Consider the following 13,204-nt stretch of genomic DNA (forward strand, 5'->3'; position numbering starts at 1 on the left):
CTGTGATTTGGAATATCCAAGAAAATTACATGTTACTAGTTTTTCATTTTGAAAAATGTTACTGGATATAAAAATGCTGTACCCATTAATATTAACGTCTTCTCCAGTTGTATAAGTATGATGGTTGAAGATAAAAAAATTTAAAAGACAGGACAGAGAACTCGTGAAATTTCATTATGATACATAGTGCATCAAAATGCAGTGTTATCAGTTTGTCTAGAATACAGAACAGTTGAAAGTTTTACGCAACATTTTCACGTGGTATAGGGAGCAGGTGTACGTTTTTTTTTTTTTTTTCGTACAAACTTAGGACCAATTTCATGAATTTTTGTTTCATAAATGAGGCCCATTATGCTTAATTTTATTGTCTTTTATCTAAACATGCTCACAACATAAGCACAACTGCTCTGTAAAAATAAGTTAAAGGTGCCAAAGAATGCATTGAAATAATATGTTAATAATAAAAATAATAAAAAATTATCCGGAAACGTTTTTACATATCCATATATAACCCTAGGATTTGTCATTTGAATGTAATGGTCTATTTTTGCCCTATTTGGAAGGGTCATGAATAATAATGTGGAGCTTTGCTCTGATTGCTCTGCGGCTCATGTCAGTAGCTTACATTAGTTAACTTTGAACTTAATTTAATGTGTAATTTAATGTTGGGGCGTATATCTCGACTGTAACATCACAGTCGGTGTTATGTTGAGATTGTCCTTTTTCCCAGCGGTCTTTGCATGCAAAAGGTTAACATAAAAACCCTGTTTGAGGCTCACGATATGTCATTACCATGTATAGAGCTCTTATTATTAATCTATGCCAAGGTAAATACAGTTTTATTTATAAATCTATGGCACCTTTAAGAAATTTTACTCAACAAGTCAAAATAAAGTAAATAAAAATTTGGGAGCCTGCATGTAAAAACCCAGCTGAAGTCAATTTTAGTGATTTACTGTTTTCTACATAAAATCATTTTACAAAATGCAAGGAACATTCAGTGAAAATATAACCTTGATATCGTTAATACAGATTGATTGAGTATGGTTACGTCAAAGATTGAAAGTAAAGTCAAATCAAACTTTGATGCTCCTATCTTTAGTTTGGATTTCACAGGTCGGGTCAGATTTGATTAAAGTGTAATGTTAGTGTGCAGTCAACAGCATTAAATCTTCATTGCCTCAACGTCCATGAGAACCTGTACGCTGGGCAATACTTTATGAAGCCCTGACATCCTTTGCTGTATCGTGCAGAAATGTTTTTCAGTCATTTCAGATAAGAAAATAAACATATTAGACCACATACATACAGCACTAAGAGTAAGGCTTTAAGTGAGGGTGTCCACATTTAGCATATAGTATGATTAACTTGCATAATACATTAAGTTTCATCATTTGCGTGGGCAAGAAAAGGTGGGTTGATGTTGTAAATGAAATAATTGATAAAAACACTCTGCTTCTGATTATTTGCACATTACTGACCAAGTCAAAAGGGTCCATTAGCAAAACATAAGAGGAAACATCCTCTAAAAAATTATTGTGGACACCCCAGAGCCGCAAACTTTCCAACCAACCAAACTCCCTCTCTCTCTCGCCTTTAATAAAAGCAATGAATAGTGAACTGGTAATAAAATGAAATAGGTGCAATATGGAGAGATACAGTAACCTTGTGGGTCAGAGCACTAATATGTTTTCTGGACTGTTCTACATATTCAACAAACCTCATAAAATGAAAGCGAGATGGAAGATAAAGAGCGGAGCACCGGCGGTTCATATTCATCCAATCATTAATGCCACAGCCTTTGAATGCAAGCTTTCGCACAGAAAGACGAATCCTCTCGAAAAATCTGGCAAAAACTAATTCCATTAAAAAAACAATTACAGAATTGAATCCACGTCCCGCTCTGAGGTCACAACTGCCATTCACCTCTCCATGGTTACTGTTTGTCTGCGTGTTGAGGTAATTATGGGCTGTTTAGGCGAGACCCCGGTGTTTGTGTAGCAGGCCTCAGTCTCTGCATCTGCATGTTACCACGGCTACCCCTGCGGCTTTGTCTCACCATGACCTGTATAATGAGTGTCACATTAGCAACACAACAAATCAAAACCCACAGCTGTCAGCCATATTGTGTCATCCTCTTTTAATTAATATGATAAGTAATGCTTATTAGACGAGTCCGCTTCTTTATCGCTTTTCAATTTGCCAAAATTTAGGCAAGGCTAGAAAAAAGGGGAAGCAGGGGTTTAGGAGACGAAAGAAAGAGAGTCAATACGAGGCGATGTTTTACACCACCCATTACGCTCTACAAACACACACACGCACGGCAAATTAAACCGTAACCGGCATTAGCGTTCATTCAGAGCCTTTTCCTCAATGAAAACTTCCCATTTCCTGTAAATTGGGAATTCTTTTTTGCACGAGCGCCGCATATGGAAAAGTTGCTGGAGCTAATCGCGCCTCATTTTTCTGGATGACATCCTGATGTTTTTTGAGGAGACGGAAACGTAATCACTGGCCTGTGTCACCTCCACGCTGACACCCGAACCTTTGCTCCTCAAGGAGGAGTGGAGAGCAAACCCCAGCTGACAGCGGCGCATGAGCTTATGAGAGACTGTGATTAAGCAAACGCTGCTAATCAATGAAACATTCACTTGGTTTCCTGCACCGCGACTCATTCCCGGCTCGCCCTTAATTGGACCATTCTCTGATAAATAAGATGAGTTTGCGTCCCACTTCAGCAATTGGCAAAAATCACTCGCGCGTCTGTCTCTCACATGCAACCCACACACATAGTAAACATACAAACGCGTACGTAGAGACATATTGACTGGGATTTGCAGGCACCGCGTGGATATATACACCCCCATAGAAGAAAGAGAGAGAATGAGTAAGAGCCCAGCAAGCAATAGCCGTCATTTCATCGTCTAGGTTAACTATAGACCCGATTGAGTCAGGCTATGAGTAACCCACTATCCAAAATAGACTTCAATATGTTGCTTTTGCCAAAATAACTTCACATAAGCAAAGTTGATAGTGATTACAAGTTGGTTAGACAAATGTTGATACATCTGGGCTGTGTTTGGATGGCTATTAGATGTCCTTTAAAACAGAAAAAAATTGCTTGCTTCACTGTCAAAAATAAAGGTACATAGCTGTCACTGGGGCAGTACCCTTCATAAGAGGTACCATTTAGGTACAAATATGTATCTTTGAACTGCCAATATGTACCTTTGAAGTACTAATATGCACTCTTTGGGTACAAAAGTGTCCCTTTTTGAACTTTTGTACCTTTATTTCTGAAAGTGTTGGAGAGATGTATACATTTACACACGTATTTGAGAAGAAGAACAAAAATAACTGAAATGAAGGTTTTTGGTTGATGATGGGTTGAATCATATTCGTGAAATGAATTCTGCTCAACAAAGCGACAACTGCACTTAACTCACCATGTTTACACTTTTATCATCCCACTTGTCTTACACTCAAAATAAAGATGCTACACAATGCCATAAAAGAGCCATTGGCTGTGGTGGTGGCCCCAGTTTTTATTAATGACATTTAAATTAATTTATCTTAAATTTTGTGTTATTAAACCTAAAAAAAAAAATAGGGCTATTAACCAACATCACTGTATCATTTAATATGTTGTGTTTCATACAAATTTTAAGTTTTAGATTATGTCTTACATTTTCTTTGTGGGGGCCACGAAGAGATGCATTGTACACAAGGGGAGGGGCACACAAAGTTTGAAAACCACTGCCATAACGAACCTTTAACATCCAAAGAACATCGCGATCACAAAAGGTATTTTCAGACTGGTAAATAAAATTGGTTCTTTTAATACCTTTACTTAATAACCGTTTAATACCTTTTTAATAGAACCAAATAGTTTTTTCTATGGCATTGATTTTTAAGAGCCTTAGTTAAGACTAAAAAAGCAGCACTTTTTAGTAATCAGTAAATCTGTGATCAATACCTTTGATATTTGGCCAAAACATTCATTTAACCCTTACTTGAAAGTTCAAAGGGCGAATGTAGCTATTTAACTGCACGGGTGAAATGTCCAATACATCATCTTTAACCAATTTGGACATAAACAAACAAAGTAAATTCGCCAGATCCTGTAAATTGCACTGACTGCGCTCCACAAACAGAAATGGCACACATGTAAGTGTCACTCAGTTTAAGAGAAAAGCACTCGTGTCGAAATGGATGGCATTACAGGCCTCTCCTGGTAGCACCATTGACTCAAAGCATCCACTTTGACAGGTTCGTGGATGCATGTCTGTGTGTTTCGTCTGACAGGTAAAGTGATGGCTGCACACACCTCGCCTCTCACTGTCAACAGCTCTCAGCGTTTAAGAGTACACTAAACGCCATTACAGATAAAACATACATAAATATTATTAGTGCAGTGAGTGGGGGTATATATGAGGTGGCCAGCTGAAACAAAACACAGGTGGACTGTAGGACCCCTGAACATTGTCACTTATGTGTTACTGAGCTTTTTTATAAGCAGGATAGATTTAAGCCTTTTACAGGAGTTTGCTTCATTGGATGCTGTACAGATTGAAGAAGCAAACAAGAATAAATAATATAAATTAATATATACAATTATATTAATATTATTTATTCAAATTAATTTAGGAATAAAGCTTCAGTAAAATTTACATGCAAAGACTAAAATATTCATTACAAGTAATTCAGATTTATTTAAGCTTGCACTTAACACAAATTGCTGTAGTTATGCAGCTGTTTGCAAGTAAGTTACTGTAGGTTTATGTTATTTACTGGCAAACGGTTTGTTCAAAGTTAAATGAACATTAAACACTAACAAGTCTTTGTCTAGAAAATAACAGCCTCATGCAAAGCATTCTGGGAACTAGAAATCCATATTAAAATTTTTCTGCTTTTTTCCTTCAGATTTTAGTTCCCAGAATGCTTAGCATGAGGCTGTTATTTTATAATTGCATTCTGCAAGAATAAAGACTTGTTAATGTTTAATATTCATTTTACTTTGAACAAACTGTTGCCAATAAAAAATATATATTGAAATCTAATGTAAGTTTCTGGAAAACAGCTGCAATTAATACAGAAAATGTTTACACAAACTGAAACACAAACTGTGTCACTGATCAACCTTCAATCACACCTAGGCCTTTTAACACTAGCGATAATACATAAAACTTTTACAAAACATTAAAAAATATCTTATTTCGGAAACACTTTACAATAAGGTTTATTAGTTAACATTAGTGAATGTATTAACTAACATAAACAAACCATGGGCAATACACTATTTATTAATCTACGTTAATGTTAGTTAATGGAAATAAAGTTTCTAATTGTTTGTTTATGTTAGTTCACAGTGCATTAACTAACGTAAACAAGATTTTAATAAAAGTAGTAGTTAATGTTGAAATTAAAATTAACAAAGATTAATATATGCTGTATAAGTGCAGTTCATTATTAGTTCATGTTAACAAATGTAGTTAACTAATGTTAACTAATGAACCTTATTGTAAAGTGTTACCCTTATTTCATAAGAAGATTAATAATATCTCAAGCAATCGACTATATGCACGATTACTGGTTTTCGATAAGCCAGCTCAGGCATTTCCAGTTAATTGTCAACTATAGAATGTCATTCTAAACTCGTTTCCTTCAAAAGATTAACATTTATGGTTCAATTTAATTTTGCTAAGGAGAAAAACACTGAGAGATGCAACAATGCTTAGCTGTTGTCCACTCACGACCCTGAAATGTAATTTTAATGAATTAATTACATCTGAAAAAAATCAATTAATACCAGGTATAACTATTTAACTAATTACATTCGGATTATAAACTAAGCTTTTGATGCTGTTAAATCTACCCTAGTATACTGAACATACCACAATACCATACAATGAGTGACAGTTCACCCACAGTGACAGGCTGGCTTATATTAATGCGCATGCTCTTAAAAATGGTCAATCCTAGATAATAAAATCACAGTGATATCTTGATTAACCATATCAAAAATGTTGACTTCAAAATACAGGCTAATTTTCATATTATTATTTGATTATACTTAGAAATTTGGATTCAGTGATCATGTAAATAAAAAACATTTACACTGGTGGCAAACTGCTGTAATGTTTTCTAACATGAATTACAAAGCAGAGCAGATATTTGCCAGGAATCGTATGAATGACAGTGTTGGAAATAAAAAATATTAGCACCTTTGTGTGGGCTCTTATTAAAATGACTGTCCTTGAAAAATAATTATCTAAAAATTTAGAGAACGCAAAGGCAAGTGCCATTCAAAAGTAAAAATATGCCACTCTTGTTTCCATGCTTTTATGTCAAATATATATATATATACATATACATATATATACATACATACATTTATGACATGGGTGCATTGATCACTGTTTGCACTATGATATTTTGAAAACAAAGTTATATAGCTTCACTGCAAGAACTTTAAAAGCTATAGGTAGAAAAGAAAAGAAGAAAAGTTACAATAGATACTGGCACCTATTGTGCTATAAGCCACATTACAAACTGCAAACTCACCTCACCCAATACTGACTCAGCCACAAGAGGAGAGACAAATTACAGAAGCAATTCACACGAACTGGCAAATAATGCTATCACATCACATCAGAAAATCAGCAGAGCTCCACTAATTCTCTCCCTAAATACAAAAAGACAGACAAAAGGAGATAAATGTTAAAGAAATAATAGTCATATATCAACTCTCCTCCGTACATGCACTGTCAATAGGACTGCGATGTCTTGATGCTAATCACCAGTGTTAGATAAAACTGCGAGGGTTAATGGTCCATATAGCCCTGCAGAGCATGAAGGATCAAGATAGCAGTCAGGCCTCTGTATCACTGCCCTCAACAAATCCATTGCTCGTGCGCTCAATGTCGGAGGACAGAGGACTTGTTAGGTGGGGGCAATCGATTCGAGCACAGAACACTCTTTTACTGCCCAACATTCAAAGCCGCCAAACTTATTGTAAAGACAGTGGTTGAAAGGGAGTGAGTCTCGCCCTAAAGCGCTCCCTTTTGTACCCGTGTCACCTTCATAGTAGATTTATAATGCCCTATTACAAAAGTGTGCATTGAAGCCCCATTCAATTAGCCTATCAAATTCTTTATGGCCCGATTGTGAATGGGTTATCAGAGTAAGAGATAAGAGAATTTACAGTGCTCATAATGATTCACAACAAAAGGGCCGGTACATGCTGTGTGCAGCCTGCGCTCACCAAGTTACAAACTAAAAAACTAAAATAATCTTTCCGATAAAGTAAAATAGGCAAGACATGCCTATTTACCTAGGGTCCGCAACCCCTTTAGGTAGGCGACAGAGTTCACAGGGGATTAATATGCTTTGAGGTCAAATAAAGATGCATTAAATATTCCACTAATTTTATATAAAAATATGTGCTAATATAAGGTAGTTAAAATTATCCATAATGTAAAATCTTTTATATTTTACAAATGTTTACAATCTAATCCCCAACTTTCAAGTATAATTTATTTGCTTAGCACATGGGTTCACAAACTTTTTGTGGCCAGGGACCCCTTACAAGTGAGAAAAATTTCCAAGGACCCCTTTAAAATTCTAGCATAGTCTTACCTTAAAGCATATTTTTACACGTATTTCATAGTCATAAACAAAAACCCATTCTTTCCTGAAACACGTTAAATCATGTGTGTTTTTAAGAGGGTCGTTTTGTTCAAATTACAAATAAAAATGATCTTAAAAGGTTTTACAACATTAGCAAGCATGACATGGTTACTAGATGGACCCCTATGTAAGTAGCCCCTTCTTAATAATGCAACACAGTTATATATTTTTTTTAAATCATAGACACTCTGGCTAAGCATTGAGCGTTGTGGGGGTTCAAATTATTATAATGTATATGTACGGGAGGAAGGGGGTCCAAGGAAAAAGGTTGAAACTACTGCTTCACAGCACAGTTTTCATGTTACATCATAAATAGTTATCAGTCAAAAATCTAATTTGACCTTATAAGTTTGAAGAGCATGTTATAATGCGCTGCATTCGCTAAGGCTCTTACAGACAGAACAAAAATATAAGACGAAAAACGTCTATCTGGCTCTATTTATTTTATATCTAATAATTCTTCAAGTAATAGCCTATCACAGCACAAATATAGATGCAGACTCGCTCTCACACACACATCAAACCAGCTTTGACATTTATATTCATACCATAGACCCCCATGTCTCAATTCTGAATGACAAATAGATTGTGACGACTAGAAAATAGCACTCAATTTCCTTTTCACTAATGCGGCCAATACACTGTCCCCTGGATCGATGGAGATGTGCAGTGAGACGCTGACCATTACTGTGATTGAATCTCCACTTTGACGCTGTAATATGGGGGAGACTCTGGTGCTTTAAGTACAGCATCTCTTTTAGGCTGAGCAGATGGATTAATACAGTCTCTTCGCTCAAAAAGATGGCCTAGCTCTGTATAGCCGTTCTGTCTCTGCTAATGCGCATCACATATAAAAAATACACTCGCTAAGTAAAGGAGCGAGCAGACAGTCAGAGCTGATGTCAATTTTTAAAAGAAGTAAAAGCATACACACACACTTGTGCCAAAAAGTGTGGGTGACCTTTGACCCTGCTATGCTGCGTGCACTGTTTTTGTGCGTGTGTTGTGTTTTGTTGAAGACTGCTAAAGGAGAATGCAAATATTAAAATACAAAACGTTTGGACTGCTTTATATGCACAAGGGAGAGGGAGTGGTTGACATTTGGACATCTGTCAATCAAATATTCAGAGGCAGAGCCCAGTTGTGTTGTCATGGATACGGCTGTAGGTAAAAATATGCAGCCTGCTGGGTCATTCCTTTGACTGCGGCCATGCATCCTTATTCAGGTAGCAGTCAGGGGCCATGTTCCCATGCCAACACCCATCTATTTGTGAAATGTAAAACCAGGAAGCAAAAAAATCAGACGCTTCTTTCTGTATGTCACGCGCTTAATTTTTTATACGAGTGTGTGATATGAAACCCATATTTTATAAAAAAAAAAAAGAGTTGAAAAGACAGATTAACTGCCACCCATTACTAACGTATTTTTGAATAAATATCGTTTATTTAGCGATTATTCAAGATTATTGACATGAACCAAAACGTTTGAAAAGCTATTTTGTTTTCACGTCTTATTTTTCTCTCAGTCGGTTTCTTTTGCACCAGAACTTTTCTCTCAAATTATTTTGTGTCTGTTTAATGGTTATTGTCCTTTCTGATTTAACCCAACAAATCATGCTTCGTTTACTACAAAAAATTATTTAATTAACTTAATTAAACCACAACAATGACATGTGATCTTTCGCTGATGTCGAATATGTACAGTTTGGATAAGCGACCAAAAGTATTTTTTGTATGTTGGTATTTTGGCTGAGGTACAGCAACATCGTTTTGCAAATGTTTAAAAATCGAATTAGTTACTTTACCTTTAAACACCACGTCCTTGTTCAGTCCATTTGAAACTCTTCAGTTCAACATTTGTAAAGCGAGTTGTCAGGTTAAATGAGAGGCGGTGGATTATAACGGTGTTGCGCGCCCTCTAGAGGACAATGCTGAACATTAACATTTTTCTCTGAGGCTCAAAATCATTTTCAGGCTTTTAATGGCTTGCTAAAAAGTGGCCGACAACTTCGACCCATGAAACGACAGGCATTTGGCAGTAATTTTTACCTTAGAAAATGTACCAAATATTCATCCATCAATCCATGAAATTTTTAGACTAAACATGCGATAAAAACACGAATTTCTTAATTTGAAACCAATCTCTAAAGCGATATATTCTAGGTATAATCTGCTGTTCTCGTTATATAACGGCGAGGTTAATATGATTTTACTTATTAAACATTTTCAAAAAGAAAAAAAGTCTTTTATTGAATTTCAAAGCTGCGCGTCACTGTTGTGTTGAATTTCCCATGGAGCAACGCTGTCGCCTGCTGGTGAGTTAAAGTTACTACATCCGCTAATTATTTCGTTTTTTACTGCTTATTTTTTTTCATATGATACCATTACCTTCAATTTAATTTTAATCTACGGTTAACTAACAGTCGAGAAAACAACTGCCAGCCATCGATCGGTAGTTGTGTAGGATTCTGCGATGTGACAGGTGCACATCAACGTTATATCTGCCACGAAGCAAAGTAATCTAATACAATGCGGTTACTCTATAAGGTTAACAGTTACACTGGATGCCTACGTCATTAAATTGTTAACGATTAACTAAGTTATACATTTTAAAAGTTTTCTGCGTTTCTCCCTGTTTTGTTCATATCCATCATTGTAAACTCTGATGTTATGCTGTCACAGGGTCATTTTAAGTCTGAATGAAAACATCGTCCGTTTATAAGAGATTAATGTTTATTTTTATTGTCTGAAGGTTACCAGTTTTTTTTATAAGAAAAGCAGAGCAAGCGGAGAGCAGACTAAAGTTAAATAGTCTTACACTGAATGGTTATTTTTAAAAAGCAGTTCAGACTGAGTTTAGCGTCATTGAAATATTGAATGGTTTAACTTGGTGCTTTCTCAATGGAAATAAAGCGAGCTTTCGCTGTGTCCTTCCGATATTTACACTTTTATTTCGTATCTTTCAGGAAACTTTGCAAAACTTGCTACTGAAGGATTTTCAGAGAGACAAAACACTTTATACCACAAAGTCTGAACTCACGTACTGTTGACAGCTGGTGATTTATTTAAGTGTCATCATGTTGCAGCATCACCTGGATCATTCCACTATTAGTTATCCAGGAAAACAGAAATTCCAGACTTTCCACTTAAAGGAAATAACATTCTTGTTTTTCTGTCTTCATAGCACCAGTTGCAGGACCTGGTAAATTCTATGAAGGGAGCTGAGAACATGCCAGAAAAAAATCCTTATGATTATTGGAGAAAAAAGCTGCAGGTCACACAAGATCAACACCAAACCTGTAAAAGCTAAAGTAGTCATAAGCATACAATCTCCATATTTTCATGTTTCATATACAGCTTGCCCGTGGAAAAAAAACCCATTTATGAGTCACGACAGATCTCTAGGTCCATCGAAAGATCGTAACATTCCTGTAGCTGCTGTATGATGGTTCATCTAGACATGATTTACTCCTAAGTTCATCCTTGATAAGCAGGTAGACACTTGTTCTCCTAGTCACTGACAAATCCAACCCTGTCATGGTCCACGATCCCTAGGTGCAAACTTCTTCTTGAATTGTTACAAGCAGGGTTGCCATCAGAAGTTATCATGTCCCTTCAAATAATCCATGATGGGACCGGTAAAAGTTTGTGAGCAGAATCCAGCACCGCCGTGAAGTTTCTGTGCTCACAGAAGAGAGGAGGGAGAGAGCAAAACACAGAGCGAAGAAATGAAAAAACTTGCAGGTCAAAACACGAGAGGCCTTTAAGTCAGGCAGAAGTGAGACGTGTGAGATGCAAGTGAAAGAATTATTAAAGAAAATGAGGAGAGCACAGAGGACCATGTCAGTATCATGAGAGAGAAAGCGAGAAATTGGTGGTTACCAGAACCACCCACTGTGCAGACTGCAAATGAAGAGTCCAGGACCGATTCTTCCCTCCCCTTATCCACAGAGCCATAGTCCTGGACTGCCTTCTAGCCTTTCCACGGCATGAATATATTACTATCCACACAATGACGTTGCTTATTGTTTATGAATTACTGGCCTGCCCGACAACAAAGGCTATTTTCATAAGAAAACTCTAATTCATTTCAGTTCCTATTTGATTAGAGGCAGAAGAAAAGAAGCCCTTCGGTCATAGCCCCCAGAGGACTGTTTTTATTCAGTCCGTATGAATAGGGCTTTATTGCTCTTCTTTTCAAAAGCTGACGGGGAAAAGCTTTTAGAGTTAAACATTGACGAAAAATTATTGGGCGGCTGTTTTTGTGCAATAACAAACCCCTTCAAAAGGACACTGAGCTCTTATCCTTCCACCACTCAGTCACTCTTTTCTCTTTCTTTTTTGGCAAATTGTAAAGCCTGGAAATTAATGACAGACAGTAGCAAAAGAGGGAGCGAGAGAGAGAGAGAGACCAGCTCAGCCACAATGCATGTCAAATCTAAATGATCACAGGCTACTGAATAGACCATGGGAGAAAGAAAAAGACGGGGTTTTTAGACAAGCGTGTGCGGGTGTATAGATTGGTCAAAAGCTAATTGATTCAATGTCCGCAGACTCCTGCTGTCCCTTTTGCAATGGATTTCAAAGACAGGTAGTTTGCTTTAACTGGTATCTACCATAGAAGATATTAAGAGTCCAGAACATTGGTATACTTCACAGGTCCTAAACAAGAAACTTGCAGCACACGTACGTGCAAATGTACTTCATCGGATGCATATTTCAGTGCTAAATGGCAATTTATTCTGCAACACCAAAACATCACCGAAAGCGACAGCCGTCATCCATGCTCAATAAACGAAGCGAACAGGCGAGAACAAAAATGAAAAGGCCAACCTGGCATTTATCTTCAGGTTTTATCTATACGCTAAAGGATAAATCAGGATAAATCAGAGCTTCCTTTTATCAGGAGGGCATTATGTTCCTTTGTATTTATGCAGGAATATTTAACAGGAGACAAAAGGTGACTTTCTCCTTATTCATCTGCGAACAAGGCAATGCTGGCATTCTGAAAAGCCTGACATTTGAGCTTTTTGCCAACACCAGCAAAATTATATCCTTTCCATTGTAAATCAATGAAGTAGAATCATCGCCCACAATGGGACTAGATTGCCTTGTCACTGTAATAGGGCCTGGTGCATGCATAACCTTCACCCAGAACTGTTTTGTGGTTGTGGAGACGAAAGACAAGGATATAAAGTCACCCATGCATGTCATCGTACCCTTCCCCGTGACACCTAAAGCTTAAACTCTTAAGTTCCCAACAAGTCTGTTCATTTACACGCTGCTAATATGCATCTATATGATTAAACTTGTACTGGGTTTCACATAAGTCATTTTTTAAAACATAATGTAAAGAACATTCTGTGAAAATATAACCTTGATAACTTTAATATTGACTGAGGAAGGACATCATTAAAATCAGTGTGAAACTAATCATTTAAATCAAACTTTTATGCTCCTAAAGAATAAGAGTTTTAACTATATAGTTTTTCTTTTAAGATAAGACACAGCTATC

General features: G+C 36.6%; 1 long non-coding RNA gene across 1 annotated transcript in view; it reads right to left on the bottom strand.

Annotated features, from left to right (window-relative positions):
• Window positions 1-11,711, bottom strand: part of LOC135782795 (uncharacterized) — a 103,062-nt gene extending 91,351 nt beyond the window's left edge. The window contains exon 1 of the long non-coding RNA XR_010545489.2: window positions 10,734-11,711. This is a non-coding gene — a long non-coding RNA (uncharacterized lncRNA). The remainder of the gene's footprint in view (window positions 1-10,733) is intronic.
• Window positions 11,712-13,204: the final 1,493 nt, after the last annotated feature.

This window comes from Paramisgurnus dabryanus, chromosome 15, assembly GCF_030506205.2.
Source record: "Paramisgurnus dabryanus chromosome 15, PD_genome_1.1, whole genome shotgun sequence".
Classification (NCBI taxonomy): domain Eukaryota; kingdom Metazoa; phylum Chordata; class Actinopteri; order Cypriniformes; family Cobitidae; genus Paramisgurnus; species Paramisgurnus dabryanus.